The sequence below is a fragment of the Halictus rubicundus genome, chromosome 13 (assembly GCF_050948215.1).
Source record: "Halictus rubicundus isolate RS-2024b chromosome 13, iyHalRubi1_principal, whole genome shotgun sequence".
NCBI lineage: Eukaryota > Metazoa > Arthropoda > Insecta > Hymenoptera > Halictidae > Halictus > Halictus rubicundus.
In genome coordinates, this window is record NC_135161.1 from 2456725 (window position 1) to 2472573 (window position 15849).

The 15849-nt window shown below is 41.5% G+C and overlaps 1 protein-coding gene across 11 annotated transcripts in view; it reads left to right on the forward strand.

Moving 5' to 3' along the window:
- Positions 1–15849, forward strand: part of LOC143360357 (uncharacterized) — a 349079-nt gene that overhangs the window by 214501 nt on the left and 118729 nt on the right. The window lies entirely within an intron of this gene.

The window sequence follows — 15849 nt, forward strand, 5'->3', positions numbered from 1 at the left end:
ACGACAGATAATATTTATAACTAACGAACCCCTTCAGCAAATAAAACTGTTGCAATAACAGTTACAAGAAGTAATCACAATGATACAATTATTTATTAGAGCGACTTCGACGGCCAAATAAATAATTTCTGTCAATTTACAACGCGTAATTTGAATATGTCGATATAATGCTCTAATATCAGAGGCTCGTCCAATAAGTAATAATTACATTAAAAGCCGATTTTACATCATTTATCACCATTACTATCAAGTAAAGGTCATAATGGTCTTGCAATAATGATTAGACAAGATATCGGACATTACATTACATTATAAAAACAAGTTGGTGCGATTTAAAATAGTAAATAAATTAAAAGAATTTAAGAAAGTCGATATAGTATTTTCCATTTATTCGGGTCATTAAAGGAAATTAAGAAATTTTAATGTGTTTCTTATGTTCCTTGTAATTGATACAGACAATTTTGGGGACACAAGTCTTGGTTAAACTTTAACTTAAAGAATCACAAATTTCAGACTTTTTTTATATATAAGTCCACATCCAAGTTTTAACGTTAGGAATTCACTGGCTCAAAAGTTATGCGTGTTTAACCCTTTCCTTACGGCAACCCGCTCCGCTGGAGTGACGCCACTGAACGGGGCACCGTGCCGCGAAGTGTACACTTTGCATGTCGATAGTTTTCGATGTTCGGACTTATGTCTTTCAACGCCACTTTGTGATTGTCTTGTATGTACACTTTGTACTGATTATAGTCGGCACCCGTACACACAGATTGTCTCGCGAACGCCAACTATAGTCGGAACCCGTACACACAGGTCGTCTCGCGGCCGCCGACTATAGTCGGCACTCGTAACGAAAGGGTTAAAGTTGGCCGATTTCAAGCGTTTGCGACAGGTAAGGGTGCCGCCATGTTGGTATGTACACTAGGTGGCACCGCAAGCACGCGGTGATGTTGACAACGTAGATTTGCAAGCGTAGCCGTTCCCACACAAACCTAACCCCAACCAACCTTCTCGCAGCTCCGCTCATTGGACCATTTGCTAGCACATACCGATGACGGCGCTCTTACCTGTCAAAAACCATGGAAATCTCCAATCTCTCATCTTTAAACACGCATAACTTTTGAACTAGTCAATGCCAAATATTAAAACTCGGATTTTTGGAATTTTCTTGTAAAAATCTACGGGATTCTATAAAAAATCCAAAATTTATGGTCCCCTAAGTTAAAGTTTAGCCTCTTATCGATCAGTGAACTCACGTTGAGAAGTCGAACTACAAATTGAGAGGTCAACACTAAAAGAGTTGGAGCTGCTATTTAAATGGGTATATTGGTTGTTATTTAGAAGGGCAATATTAGGATCATCTAAAAGTTTTTCAATGATGCATCCTCTCGGATCGATTTTGTATAATCCCCACATGTAGTAATGCCTCTTGAATCCACCCAGTAATAAGAATGGTTTAGGAATTTGACTTACTAAGCTTTGTAGTTCCTTCAGCCATATATCGTAGCTATTGGGAATATACACATTGCAGATTGTTATGAAACCTGTAGGTTGTAAGATGGTGATAGCTACAGCTTCAAGGTATGTGTTTAGGTAGACTTCTTGACAATGGATCTGATTTTGAATGAACGCGGCGACTCCACTACTAGCGTGAAGGGCTTGAGAGCGATTTTTGTGGAAAAATTGGAATTTCTGTAATGTAGGGACAGAAGTTGTTCTTGAAGTTAGTTTCTTGTAGACAGATAACTGAGGAGTTATATTTCTGTGTTAATACAATGGTTCCTCGATAAACGTCCGCAACACAGGTCTGACAAGGGACATATATCGGATAGGAGAAGCTATTCTTTGATCCACGACAAACGTAGAAATGGACATTTAATGTAAATCCGGCCACCTCGAGGGTGTTATCGGATCTGCGACCTCGCCACAAAGGTATACGCTATAATAAATAATATCTATCCCCTACGGACCCCACCACCCAGAAGAAGGGGCGATAGAAAAATACAGCAGTTCCATCGAGGCGTATGCGGTGGATGAGTTCTTTAGCCGCAAGCGGCTGAGGAAGGATAGCTCCTCGCCCAGCCGCTCGCGCCCACGGGGAACCACGGAGAGGTGAACTCCCTGCATGCCGCTCGCATGCACACCAGACCCTTTCAGGCTATGGAAGTCAAGGAGGGAAGGGAAGTTTGGAATCCTGAAAATAAAATTCTGAAAATGAAATATAAGTATTAGTATATGGGGGGGGGGGGGGATCCTATTGGGGTCCGACACGACATTTACCTACGAAGCATTGATGGGCTGCCATGTCATGCCCGGACACTACGACACTGGCCGGGTGGACTCTCTAAGAAATTTATCTTAATCTAAGGCACTTGCATGCCTATTCAACTAAGCTAATAGCTGATAAATCCCTTTAAACAAAAGACAGTAGGGATGATACCCCGCAGAGCTAGTCGAACAATGACCATTGCATGAGGAAATGGCCCACCGTGTCGCTGCCATCGGCGACTCCGTACGCGCAAAGCCGCACTCTGAAGTTCCCATGACCGTTGAGCACCTGCGACACGTGATGGTTCGGCCTCATTCAATTTGCTGTCATCCGGATCCTTGATGCTGCTGAAGGAGGCGTATGTTGTGCGACTCTTGTTGGAAGAAGTTCACTTGACTTGCCACACGTAGGACAGGGCCCTGAATCTTAGTCTCTACCAACATCTCGCGAGCTTTCCGAATGTTTTGAAGAGCGACCCGACCTTGTTATCTATCAAAGTGGACGCCTAGGTACCACACGACGGGCTTGAATTTAATACTACTTTCCCCTATTCAAATGGTCAGCGGTCTACTTGCAAGATTCGCTTTGAGCGGGCGGACGGACTTGCGTATCTTATCCAGATGCGTTCCTCCTCGCCTTCCTATTATCGCTCGCTCTAAGTAGCCGCTCTTAAGCACGACTGCTTCTGTCTTACGGTCTGACAACTCGAGCTTCGCCGACCTAGACCAGCCTAGGATCTGGTCAACAACTCGCTGATCCTTGATCTCTAGGTCTTTCCTATTGTCGCCGGTTACGAGGACCTGAAGGTCGTCCGCGTAGGCGATTAACTTGTTCTCAACTGAGGCTTAGAGTAGCCTCAGGTGACCGCCGAACATGAGGTTCCAACACGCCGGTCCGAGGACAGAGCCCTTTGGAAATCCTCTGGTAGCGCGCTTGGAGATTCTCTCTGTTCCAATAGCGAGGCTTACGCTGTGGTTGTCAAAGTAGTTTGATATCACCTCGAAAACGTTCCGCGGGTAGCCTCGCTCTCTAAGGCTTTGCACGATTAGGGGTCACCAGACGTTGTCGAAAGCGGCCGAGATATCGAAAGGCAACGCCACCGTATACCGATGCTCGGAGGCATCGACCATGCGGCGCAGCTCCGCGATCGCGAGCTCCGTTGAGCTTCCGGTCATGAAGCTGAACTGCCAATCGGATATCCGTCCCGGCGCCATCGCCGTCTGGTCTATTCTCCATTTGGAGAAGACTTTGGGTCCTTCGCGTCTTTTCCTTCGCCCTTCAGGAGGATCCTGAAAGAGTTCTCTTTCCACGTCGAGGGAAAGGCGTCCCACTGAAGGGATCCGTTGAAGAGCCGTACCAGGTGACCGGGGATTGCTGCAACAGTTGCCTTCAGCGCACAGACCTCGATGGGGTCCAGCCCTGGTGCTTCCTGTTGCCGAAAGAGGTTACAGCTTCTGCGACATCCTCCTTGACGAATGGGGAGGTGTATTCTGAACTGGGCGCGATTCGTGCGCCGTCCCTAACACCCTGCTCGGGCGTGTCTTTTTCCTCCCGGTCTTCGGGGTTGTGTGCTTCCAGCAGAAGGCCGGCAGTTTCTACTGCGCTCGTAGTATATCCGTTATCACGCCGGAGGGTGCTGAGCACATAACTAGGAATTTCTTCGCCTGGAGTTTATACACGATACCCCAGGGTTCTGAGTTCTCGTGCGACGTTACAAATATTTGCCAGTTCTCGAGCTTCGCCTTTTTCACCCCCGACTGTACTTCCGCGAGGAGGAGCGGTAAGCCAGCATTTTTGGAGGCGAGTGGGCTCGTCTCTTTCCCGCTGGAAGGCATGTCCACCACGGGTTGGACCTTCTAAACTTCCGCTTGCGTGGCATGGACGCGGTGCAGGCATCAATGAAGGTGCCTGTGAGCGTCTTTGCCATTTTTTTCGACGTCCTCCGCGGACTCTAGTCCGACAGTCTCAAGTCTCAATCGAGAAAGATCTGCCAGACTTTCGGCGAACCGCTTCCAATCAGCCCGATTAACGTTGAATCGATTGTTCGCGGCACTCCGTTCCGCCGCTAAGGCTCAGCCTGATGTCCACGGCGTTGTGATCGCTAGTCATCCAGTCACACCGGATGTTCCATCCCCGAATGTGTCGGGACATGGAAGGCGTCGCCAGGGTTACGTCGTTGTATGTCGAACCTCGTGGCGTCCAGAAGGTCGGTGGTTGGGCAGCGTCGTTCACAACTTCCATGCCGAACACTGCGATGAGGGCTTCGAGCTGAGCTCCTCTATCGTCGGTGCTATGCGGACTCCAGAGTGACGACCGCGCGTCGGCATCTAGCGACACTAACAGTCTCTGTCCCCTCAGGGAGCGCAACACCACTTCGAGGTGTCTGAGGTGCTTCTCAATCTCGTCGCAGTGTTGGAAGTAACACCACACGACGTAGAACGAGTAGCCGAGAACCAGTACTTCCGCACAAGCACAGTGCGAGTTGCTGAGCTGCGACACGAAGACTACGTCGAGGCGAGGATTACATACGGCCACCTCAGCTCATGGCGTTTGCGAGTGCTAGGGCTACCATCGCCTCGGTTCTTAGGCCACAGACGGTGCTGCTTGTACCCTGCTTCCTGATGTATATCTCCTGCAAGAGCAGGACGTCGAGTCGCTTTTCGGCAACAAGCTGATGCACTTCGCCAGTGACTGCAACCGAATGCCGCATGTTCAGCTGCAGTACCCTAATTCCCGTAGTCGCGGTCGCAATCGTGGGCTCCGAGAGCCTTTCTTCTTGCGGGACGCTCGTGTGGGTTATTGGGATTTCGAACGCGAACGGAGACGCAACGCTTGTGGGCGTAGAAGCCCTGGCCGACGCGGGCGCGGGCAGGGACGCGGTTTTGCACGCGATCTTGAAGCTATTCACGTAGCTACTGCCTATTTCTTTCCTTTTCGCGGTACGCTCAGTCAGAGCCTTCGGCCTGAGCGCTGTGTCGCACCTTTCCAGGCGGACTTGGACAGCACGAAGGCGGCAACCTTGTTGGGTCCGCACCACCGTCGGCGCAGATGAGCAAGTTGCACGCCCGGATGCGGGGTCGCGGTGCTGATGACTCGCAGGAGCAGCGGTCATCGAACACGTTACGTACAGACGGTCGTCTGCGTCCCACGTCGTCCTTGGATGTCTGACGAGCGATGCAATGCCGGCCGAGATCTTCTCACCGCTTCCATGACAATCTCCCCGGCCCAGCCCTCGCGCGGAGATCTGAATAGGGGGATAGTTTACCTTCGGAATATTTTGAGCCTGAGGCAACCATCATGTTCAAAAGTTTTATATGCGGCTGGATAAACCTCCAGTCTCCGGGTAGGCTGGAAAAGAAAACGGGTGCATTAGTTCATGGAGGTACCCCCGGTTCCGTCACCTCATCAGCCAAGGCTTCAAAGATGGCGGTCCCGGCCGATTTTGCTTCGACGCTTGTCTCCCTCTTCCGTTCCGTTGGAACGCCAGAGGGACTCGGGTGTGGTACGTCGGCTTGGAGCAATTTGGTCGGGATCAGGATAGGGTTCTCGGTTACCCATCATAGGGGGGGGGGGGTCCTCCCGCCGAAAGAGGGTGGTAGCCTCGAGCCCTAGTCGAACTCGGTCCGCTGCATGACTCCCGATGGAGCTCTTCCCGCGCCCACGGCGTGACTCCGCAGGGATCCTGAGCCTCGGTTGTTTGTGGTCCGACTTGGTTCAACCTTGTCCGCCATGTGACTCTCGATGGAGCCCGGAACCGCGGTCACGGCGCCACTCCGCAGGGGTTCCGAACCTCGGTCAGCAGTGACCCGCTTCCGACAGGATTGCCAGCATGCCAGACGGGAAAGCCTGGCGGCCTGCGGATGGGCAGGTTTGGCGATGGGAAGGGGAAAGAGGGTTGGAGGGTTGACGACCGTCCTATGGCCATTCGTCACCCAGTACTACAGCCCCGAGCCTTGATCACGTAGTGACTCACGAAGGAGCTCAGGTCTGCGACATCCAAGCCGTCGTTGAGCGGCTCCGCAGGAGCCCCGAACCTCGGTCGTAGGCGCAAAGGCTTGTGACTCACGAAGGAGTTCGGGGCCGCGGCCGCTCTCCGGCTGAGTACTTCAGCAGTCCGGGGACCACGGTGCCGCTGATTCTGTTGCGCAGACGCGGCAACCTTGAAGGCACTCGCGCGGAAGTCCACACCTCAATCCCTGGTGATCGAATAGTCGGCAAGCCGCGGTGTCGTCGCAGCCGACGCGTCCGTGCGCAACCACGCTCGGTACTGTCGTAAGAGTCCCCGTAGACATTTAACCAGAGCCCCATTAGTCACCCGTAGAGGTCTTACCGTGTGAGAAGGGTGGGGGGAGGGGGGTCCACCAGGAAATATTACCCTGGCGCTTCTAGGACCCCGTAAGAAAGGACAGCGAAGCTCTAGAGATCTATGTATGTCGAGATGTTTCGTTTGAACAGTCCCGTTCGGCAAGCATTGCGACGGGCAAGGGCGTCCGCTGATGCCTGCGGGCATGGCTGAGAGCAATGTGACGTCAGCGGGAATAATATTGTCATAAGCTGAACCATCTAAAGTAAACGTGATTCGTTGCCTGCCAAGTCCCTTATGCTCGGGGAACCAAATTTTCTGCCCGCACGGGCGATAGCTGAATGGGAGGGACTGCTTCTGAGGATAATATCCATTTATATCCACTGCAGTATGTATTTACTCATTTTTCTAGATTTGTAGTTTCCAGGGGATTTTTTTTTCATGCTTGTGTCACTGAAGTCTCCTGTGCCCTTTTCATTAAGTGACAGTTTCTTCATGATCCTAGTGTTCCTATTTTTGATGCTTCTATTTGTGAGAACGGGGTATATACAACGAAGTGTGTAGATTATTTTCTCATTTGTATTGGAGAATTCATGGCATATAGCTTCTATGTCGGAACATCCTTTTGTCTACTCTAAGAAGCTTTTAAGTTGTAAGTCATTTAGTTGTTGGAGGTTTTCATTAGTTGCGAGAAATTTCTCTACTGGAGCTGGAAGTGAGTCGATATTGTCGATTTCGGTTCTTTGTATTCTAGGTTTTTTCTTGATCTTCTTAATGTTTTGGATTTTGGTTTGTCTATTTTTTGCCTATGGAGTCATCGGACGTGTAACTACGTTCCGTTTTGATATTTGGAATTTGCGTGAAAGTGTTTACATTAGAGTTTGTTGATCACAATGATAACGTGAACATTTAAAACTCCACAAATATGGAGAAATTACTTGTCATTTATTGTAATGCCAATTATAGAGATTCGTCGCAAATAAATGGTTAATATACAATAAAATAATAGATAACGTTATATGCGATACATCTATGTTCAACAATTCCTGTACATATGCATACTTTCCGTGCATAAACGCACATTTTCCGTGTATATTCGCATATTTTACGAGCATAAGTTTCATATGCTTTTTTCATATTTTCCGTGCATAAAAATTCGCAATCTACTTATATACATGAATAATTATAATCGTAATTATGTCACGTTTGGTGCCATTTTAATGAGAAAAACGAGGCGAACACAATGGTGAAAGTTTCATAAAAGAAAAATGAAAAATTGTAAAAGTTGCAATCTTTTGCTTCGCTTGCGTAGTGTGAGTCTCGCCGATACTTGACCCTTGATTGGTTCCAAGAGGGATCACCCCAGTGGTGGGGATAAAATTTGGACAGTTATGGTAGAGACCTTTGCCTCGGGCTATTACGAAGATACGACAGTTACGGAAAGAATACTGTATTCGGATAAATTGCAAAGGTTCTAGTACAACATAAAAGAACAGTTCATCAGAATCTTAAATCATGCCTGCCCGGTGTCTCGCACCAAAGGCGCACAACAGTTTCAGATAATATTTTTAGCTTGAATTTAAATGTATACTGTTGGTCAAAAGTTACGTGGCAGAAACTTTTGCACGTTGAAATGCAAACGCATAATATTAGCGACTTTAAATGTTTTCCTTATTTATCTATTTGCAATGAAAGATGCACCAAGAAGACCACTTTTTCAATGTATCCCCACAAAATATTATTAACTTATATGTCCAGATTATCCATTCATAATCTGCTGACTTGAAACATGCAATATTTTTCTATTTTATTCACTCGCTTCTAACTTACTACGATAACAAATAAATTAATAACAGTATTCGAAGAAGGATTACAATTATATTTTCCAATTTATGTGTTTCCTTTTGGAAATTTATTGCATCGCACATATATTGTTGTTTTGTACTTACATGAATTATTGAAAATAAAATATATTATACGTATTATGAAGATTTAATGGGCTTGATTAAGAAAACAATTTACTTTTAACAAAATGAATTTAGGACAGATCTGAAAGAATTTTTAAAGTTTTCATCAGATATTCAAAGCTGTATCGTAATCTGTTACGTGTGTTCGTGTCTGTTGGGATGTATGTATCTAATGTTTGGTTACTATCAAGCTGCAAAGTTTTATATAATTTTACCTTCCGATGGATGTATTTGCAAGAATAATAATGATACTTACCCTAAACTGCGGTATATGCGAAGCTCTTATTTCATTGTTTCAAAGAAATTCATATGCTCTGGGCAGGTCAGTTATTACTCCATAATTGATATGTTCCAGTTGGTGCTTTAGATTGATAATCAGCAATCAGTCAACTATGGAAAAATAAATGAACCGATACGTGACCTCAGCGGATCAATTACAATAACCATGATATTTATGAAATAAGCGAATCTTGTAAAATTCTTGTAAGTGCGACTTCTTGCGAGAACGGCTTGTAACATTCGCTTGTTACAATCTCTCTATATTTTATCATTTGCTGTCTTGTTTTTAATGAAGAATTACGCATACGCTTAATCGATTCTAGGTTGATTCTATGTAATAGGCTATACTATAAATATAGTAAAATGTAAACATCGAGTCAAAAGGTCAAGCGACATATACAGAAACTAATTTCATTCCAATTATTCATAATTTCAAACTCTGCAAAACATTTACGCTGCGCATTCGAGTATGGCTTCAAAAACTATGTCAACTAGAATTCTGCAATTAAAAACACTAATAATTGCTGCACAATTTTTATTTGATCGATATTCTGCAAGAATCCAGTAAATTCCCTATATAAGTCCACTACACGATTCTGGCGAGAATCATATATCGGATAGGAAAAATTATTCTTTGAATCATGACGAACGTTGCCTATGAATTACACACTGCACGCTAGAATCGTAAATGACCCTACTCGATGAATGTCCCAAACATAGGACATACATACTGCTAGGGATAAGAAGGCTGAGAAAACGTCTTTCTTTGATACAATGTCGAACGTAGAACAGGACAGCGAAGCTCGAGAACTGCCGCCATCGCCGAGGAGTGTAACATAACACGATTGGGTATACCGGTGTGAGACTAAAAGACCACTACTAATCTAATAACAAAACTTCTTTATTTTTTATTATTTTTTTATGGGACTTTCACCGACATATTCGTGGCATTTTTATGATTAAAATGAAACCAAATATGATATAATTCCACTGATATTTACTTGTGTAATGAACGATGAAAGTTACTTCCCATTACAATTATATTAACGGAAAATTAGTGTAAATATGATCCGAATGATATCGTGTTTGATATCATTTTAATCGGAAAAATTCCACAAATGAGCCGTTTATTTTGGAAGTGGCCTAAGTCCATTTGTCAATTTTTTTTGTTGCCCGTAATTACGTGTAGAACTTCAAGTTGGCTGTCATAAACAACATTTGCGATTAAGTATATTCAGAGTATATACGATAATTTTCGACACATAAGTTTTCGCAGTTAGTTCAATAATTAAAACCATCACTTTGAAAGTGGCCTAAGTACAATCCATTATTGATAATGTCCGAAGGAGGGTAATGAATTTATTCTAAATGAAATGAAACAAGAGGATTTCATATCAACAAAATTTTTGGTGGACGCAATTTTTAAAAGGGTAAAGAATTCTAATGAAGAAACAATAAATTGGTTAAAAATATTCTGGATGCGTTTTTTGAGAGATGAACCATATAAAATTTTCTATAAGATATCAATGGACGAGAATGCAAAGTTTGAAATCCTGGATTTATTAAAATATTGTATTGACACCACTTTATAAAAATATAAGACGAATTACAACAGCGAAATACAAGGACATGATGGACTTACTACTACATATACATACCACCGGAGCACCATGACTTCTTCAAATCCATCCCGCAGACACAAAATGTAGATGAACAGTAATTTGTTATGTAATTTATGTAGTTAGAAAATGTCCTGAACTGCATAAATTGTGTTTTAGAAGTGTTATAGAGATATACAAAGTAAATTCAGTATTGTGTTTTCAATTTGAAGCATTTTAAATTATGTCGAATAGACTTGAACTCTTTCAAATTTTATAACGAATCTGGTTGTTAACTTTGAAAGTGGCTTAACTTCATTTTTGGTAAGAAAACACATATTATTCACTTAATAATTGCTATTATCTTAATAGGAATTGTAAATTTAACTCTTTTAGATACACTTAACCTGTTAACCGGGGAATTCCCTTTTTAATTACGCAGCATATAACGGACGCGAACTCTTTCACTAGGACGTGTAAACACGTCACGCCCGGAGGAGGTAATTTCATATTATTTTTTTTTTATTTATGCTTAAAATAAATGAGAAGACTATGAAATATATATTTTTTCGTTTATTTATATATAAAGCACAAAGGAAAATACAAAATTACAAACAAATAGAAAAGGACGTATTCATATGTCCTACCCGTACCCGATATTGTTTACGTTTGACGTATTTATACGTCCCGCTCGGTTAACAGGTTAAGCAGTATGACACATGGGTATCCTATACGTATATTTTTGGTTTTATTGCAACACAAACCCTTAAATATCTCAATTTAAGTATAAGTGGACTTAGGCCACTTTCGAAATAAACGGCTCAAATATTTTGGTGAAAGTATCATGAAAAAAAGAAAAATTAATAATAAAAAAGTTTAAATTTTGATTTAAAGGCCGTAGCTCACGCCAGTCTTTTATCTTTCTCGAACGCTTCGACTCTCCTCGTCTCGTTTCCCATCATCGGAATTATGTATGTCAAATTTGATATAATTTTCATTAGAAAAATTCCACGAATATGTTGGTGAAAGTCCCATAAAAAAACAATGAAAAATAAAGAAGTTTTGTTATTAGCTTAGTAGTGGTCTTTTGGTCTCACACCGATATACCCGATCATGTTATACTCCTCGGCGATGGCGGTTCTAGAGCTTCTCGGCCCCTCACGGGGTATACCCCGCGATAGTGTGGGTAATTCAGGGACCTTTAAATGTTAGGTTTGTAGGGACTTACATAGAGAATTTACGTTATTAGCCGATCACGACTGTGTTATATTTTTTATTGTAATTAAAGTTTTTTAAGTAATGCCGCGTATATGGCGGCAAAAATTAAATTTAAATCATCTCGTTATCCTATTACTCTGAATATATATTAATAAATTTTCACTAAAATATAAATATTTTCCTTTCTGTACTTGATATAAATATGTTGAGTCCACAGATTCTCATCGTATGAAAAATAGCTTGGACCTGGTGGGAAGTAAACTTGAAATACTTCCGGACCGTTAAGGGTTAAGGGAACGTAAATATGTGGTTTTTTTGCAGTTAACACTTTCCATTCATACAAACAGGTTTACAAATCAATGAAATTTATCATTTTATATTCTGTCCATCAAACGGAAGGAATTATCGAATCAGATTATACCAATGACAGAGTTGGCTTGGCGAGAGATGGTAATTAACGTAACGATGATTGCATTTGAATTCATAATGAAAGGCTAAGAAGTGTGCTTGAAAAACTGCGATACAGTATCACATTGATTATCCGAACATCGATTATTCTGATTATCGGTTGTATGGAAATCGCTTCCCCATTTATCGTCTACCCATACATTCTTCGAATTGTTCCTGCCTATAATTATCAGGTTGTTGCATACAAAATGCGGTTTCCATGAATGAAACTTTGAAGCTACGTAACATATTTCAGGCTTCATACTTCGAATATAATAACCCCATTCAAAGTTGTTATTAGAACTCTTACCGAATATAAATTTGACAAATTTTCCAAAAGTCAGTGAAAATCTTGAACAAATTGTTGGTCAGAAAATGTTTAAGCTGAATGAACTATATTTATGCTAATGAGAGGTAATAAGAGTGATGTTGAATATGTAATATGCCAGCATTAAAATTTCTTTGCGCAAAACTGGTGGTTTAACACTTATGGACGGAAGTATTCGTTGTGAAGATCTCCTTAGATCGAACGATACCGCTGTTCAACAATTTTGTACCCTTTCTTGAACTTTTAATGCTTGATAAAAGTCTCTTTATAAATGTTGGTTTGCCGAATGCGCATATACACTCCTCAAAAAAATTAGGGGATCACCTCTACGATCCCGAGAAATTGGGTCAATTTCACATGATCATAACTCCGGAAAAAATTGTTGTATCGATATCGTTAAAATATCATTTCATCATGAAAGCTTGAAGTTTCTACTCTTAGATGCTTTTTCAAATTTTCAACTGTGTTGCTTTTTAACAAAGTTATAGGATCACTAAGAAGACTTTGAAAGTTACAAAAAATTTTGTTCTACCTTCTGACATCACATGGGGTGAGATAAATTTTTTTGTTCGAGTTATTCAACATTAAAGTAAATATTGTCCTTTTAACTTTAACTGGCTCTAGAAAACGAAATGAGCCGTTTATTTTGAAAGTGGCCTAAGTGTATTTGTCAATTATTTTTTGTTGCCCGTAATTACGTGTACAACTTCAAGTTAGCTGTCATAAACAACATTTACGGTTAAGTATATTCAGAGTATATACGATAATTTTGGACACATAAGTTTTCAATAAAAAATAAACCAACATGATGGACTTAATACGATATATACCACCGGAGCACCACGACTTCTTCAAATCCCTCCCACATACACAAAATGAAGATGAGCAGTAAATTGTTATGTAATTTATGTAGTTCGGAAATGTCCTGAATTGCATAAATTGTGTTTTTGAAGCGTTGTAAAGATATATAAACTGAATTGAGTATTGTTTTTTCAATTTGAAGCATTTTAAATTATGTCGGATGGACTTGAGCTCTTTCAAATTTTATAACGAATCTGATTGTTAACTTTGAAAGTGACTTAACTTTATTTTTGTTAAGAAAACACATATTATTTACTTAAAAATTAAGCAGTACCCACACATTGATACACTATACGTATATTTTTAATTTTATTGAAACACAAACCCTTAAATATCTCAATTTAAGTATAAATGGACTTAGGCCACTTTCAAAATAAACGGCTTAAATAATCATTGTAGAATCCTGTGCAAACAAGCAATAGAGAGAGCATTTCTTTCTCTAGGAGGCACTTCTTTTGTTTTTTCAATTTAATTGACATTTCGATATACCAAGTTTTCCTGAAAATATGCTTAAGGGCCAAGGGTAGTCACGTGACTTTTGCAGAGTCAGCAGGTCGGTAACTGCTGTATAATTTCCGTTCACAGCCTTCAGTCACTGACTAAAGATCCATCTTGGTCTTGATCCGACGGGTCTTAAGTCTGTGACTAAACTTGTCACATTTTTTGCTCTGTAATATCGATATTATAAATTCTGACGCCAGGAACGTGGTTCAAGTTTTTGGCTTTATTTCACAGAGAATCAAGACAAAACATAACTCAATTTGTAGCTGGAGATATTTTCTAGCGCGCGCTACTCTCGATTTCATCCACAAAACTCATCTAATGGCATAAAAATGCTTGGATTCCACGGCATGCACATCGTTAATTTTTGGCCTACTTCTATCACTTATATTACCAAATTTCTGCATTATCTCGTCAGCTGATGACCAGCGCAGATTGAACCTTCCTCTTTCGAATGAGCCCTTTCCCAGTGAAAAATATTCTCATATAAGGACGAAAAGTTGAGGCACGTAAAACCATCTTTCGCCTATTTTTGTCGGTAATCTGGTCACTCTACCTTACCGCGAATCTACCGAGTCTTGGCTCTTAAATGTGCACAATTTTACATTTTTCATTCAACTCGCTATATCTCGGCGAGAAATGATCCCAATACCATCATCTTAAGATCAGTTTGAAGCAGAGATTCTGCCGATTCGATTGAGCACCGGATAAACCCGCTGCGACAATTTTTCACCTATGGAAATTATGTTTAAAGTTACCGATTCGCATAAAATGAGACTAATAGCGCTAGTTCGTCACGTTGGCGTTCGGCTCAAGCGTGCTCTCTTATTTGCATCCCTACCTACAGACGCAAGTGACGAAAACACCTGAAGACGAACCGAAGTACGCCGACATTATCGGCGATAATGGCAACATAAGATAGATATTTTTTATTAAGAAAATCCAAAACCGTAATCGGAGACTAATGCTTTAGAATTTGATATAATATCCATCTAAGAAATTAATTATATGAGTCATATGTACATGGTACTTGTACGGGCATGGAAGAGGCAAAAAGTAGCAGTTTTTGATTTTTTTAGCTGTGTCCCCACTTTGAAATATCTGAAATAAGTGTATGTTAACCCTTAGCACTCGAATGGCGACTGTAAGGCGCCACTAAAAATTGCTGTATCATTATTCAAAATATTTTTGACATTATTAAATTTGTTTGTATTTAACAAATGACTAAACATTTCAGTACTCTACGAGTAAATTGCACCATTTTCGTATGTATAGCATGAAAATGTATATGTATATATAGAAGGGAAATATTCTAGGTCGGAAGAAATGTTTCGTTTTAGAGTTAAAATGGCTTCGAGTGCAAAGCGTTAACAACCATAACGAGATGCTACAACTGTAAAAATATAAATTTATTATCTCCTAACTTCACAAAGCTCGAAAATCTGATCTGGTTACAAAGCTAGAAATTCTGAAAAAACTTATAGATGTGCATTCTAATAGCTAAAATATATCTGCTTTTTCAGAATTTTCAATTCAAGAGCGTAAGAGAAATTACGGAAAACCCTGATTTTCTTTGTCACCTCATTACTACCCCCATGTCGACATATAGGGTTAAAAATTGGCACAAAGTATTTTCTTTGGATAAGCTATCGAATGGCTCTTACAAATTCAATTGGACATGGGGGAACTTTTGACTTCCTTATTCGGCTACACCCTTTGTTGATTTACGTGTTATGATTTTAATAAGCAATGAAAAACGAACGATCCTGATTGCTCGGTATTTCTATTTGCCTAATGCTATTCACTGAGAAAAATCCCATGGTCGAACGGTACTACCTGCTCGAATCATTCGAGTAGCCGGGTTATTTAATAATCTTGTCGCACTAATTCTCGAAAATCGTTCTGAAAGTGGACAAATGGGGATCTCAGTTACGACAAATCGTGTTTTTCCGGTCTGGAATCCAGAAGCTACTCGATTCGAAACTACTCGAAGCATGTTTCAAGCACTCGGACAGCTCTACTAAGGAGCAGCAACCGGTGAAGCAACTTTATCGCATGAAAATATGGCCAGCCTTAAC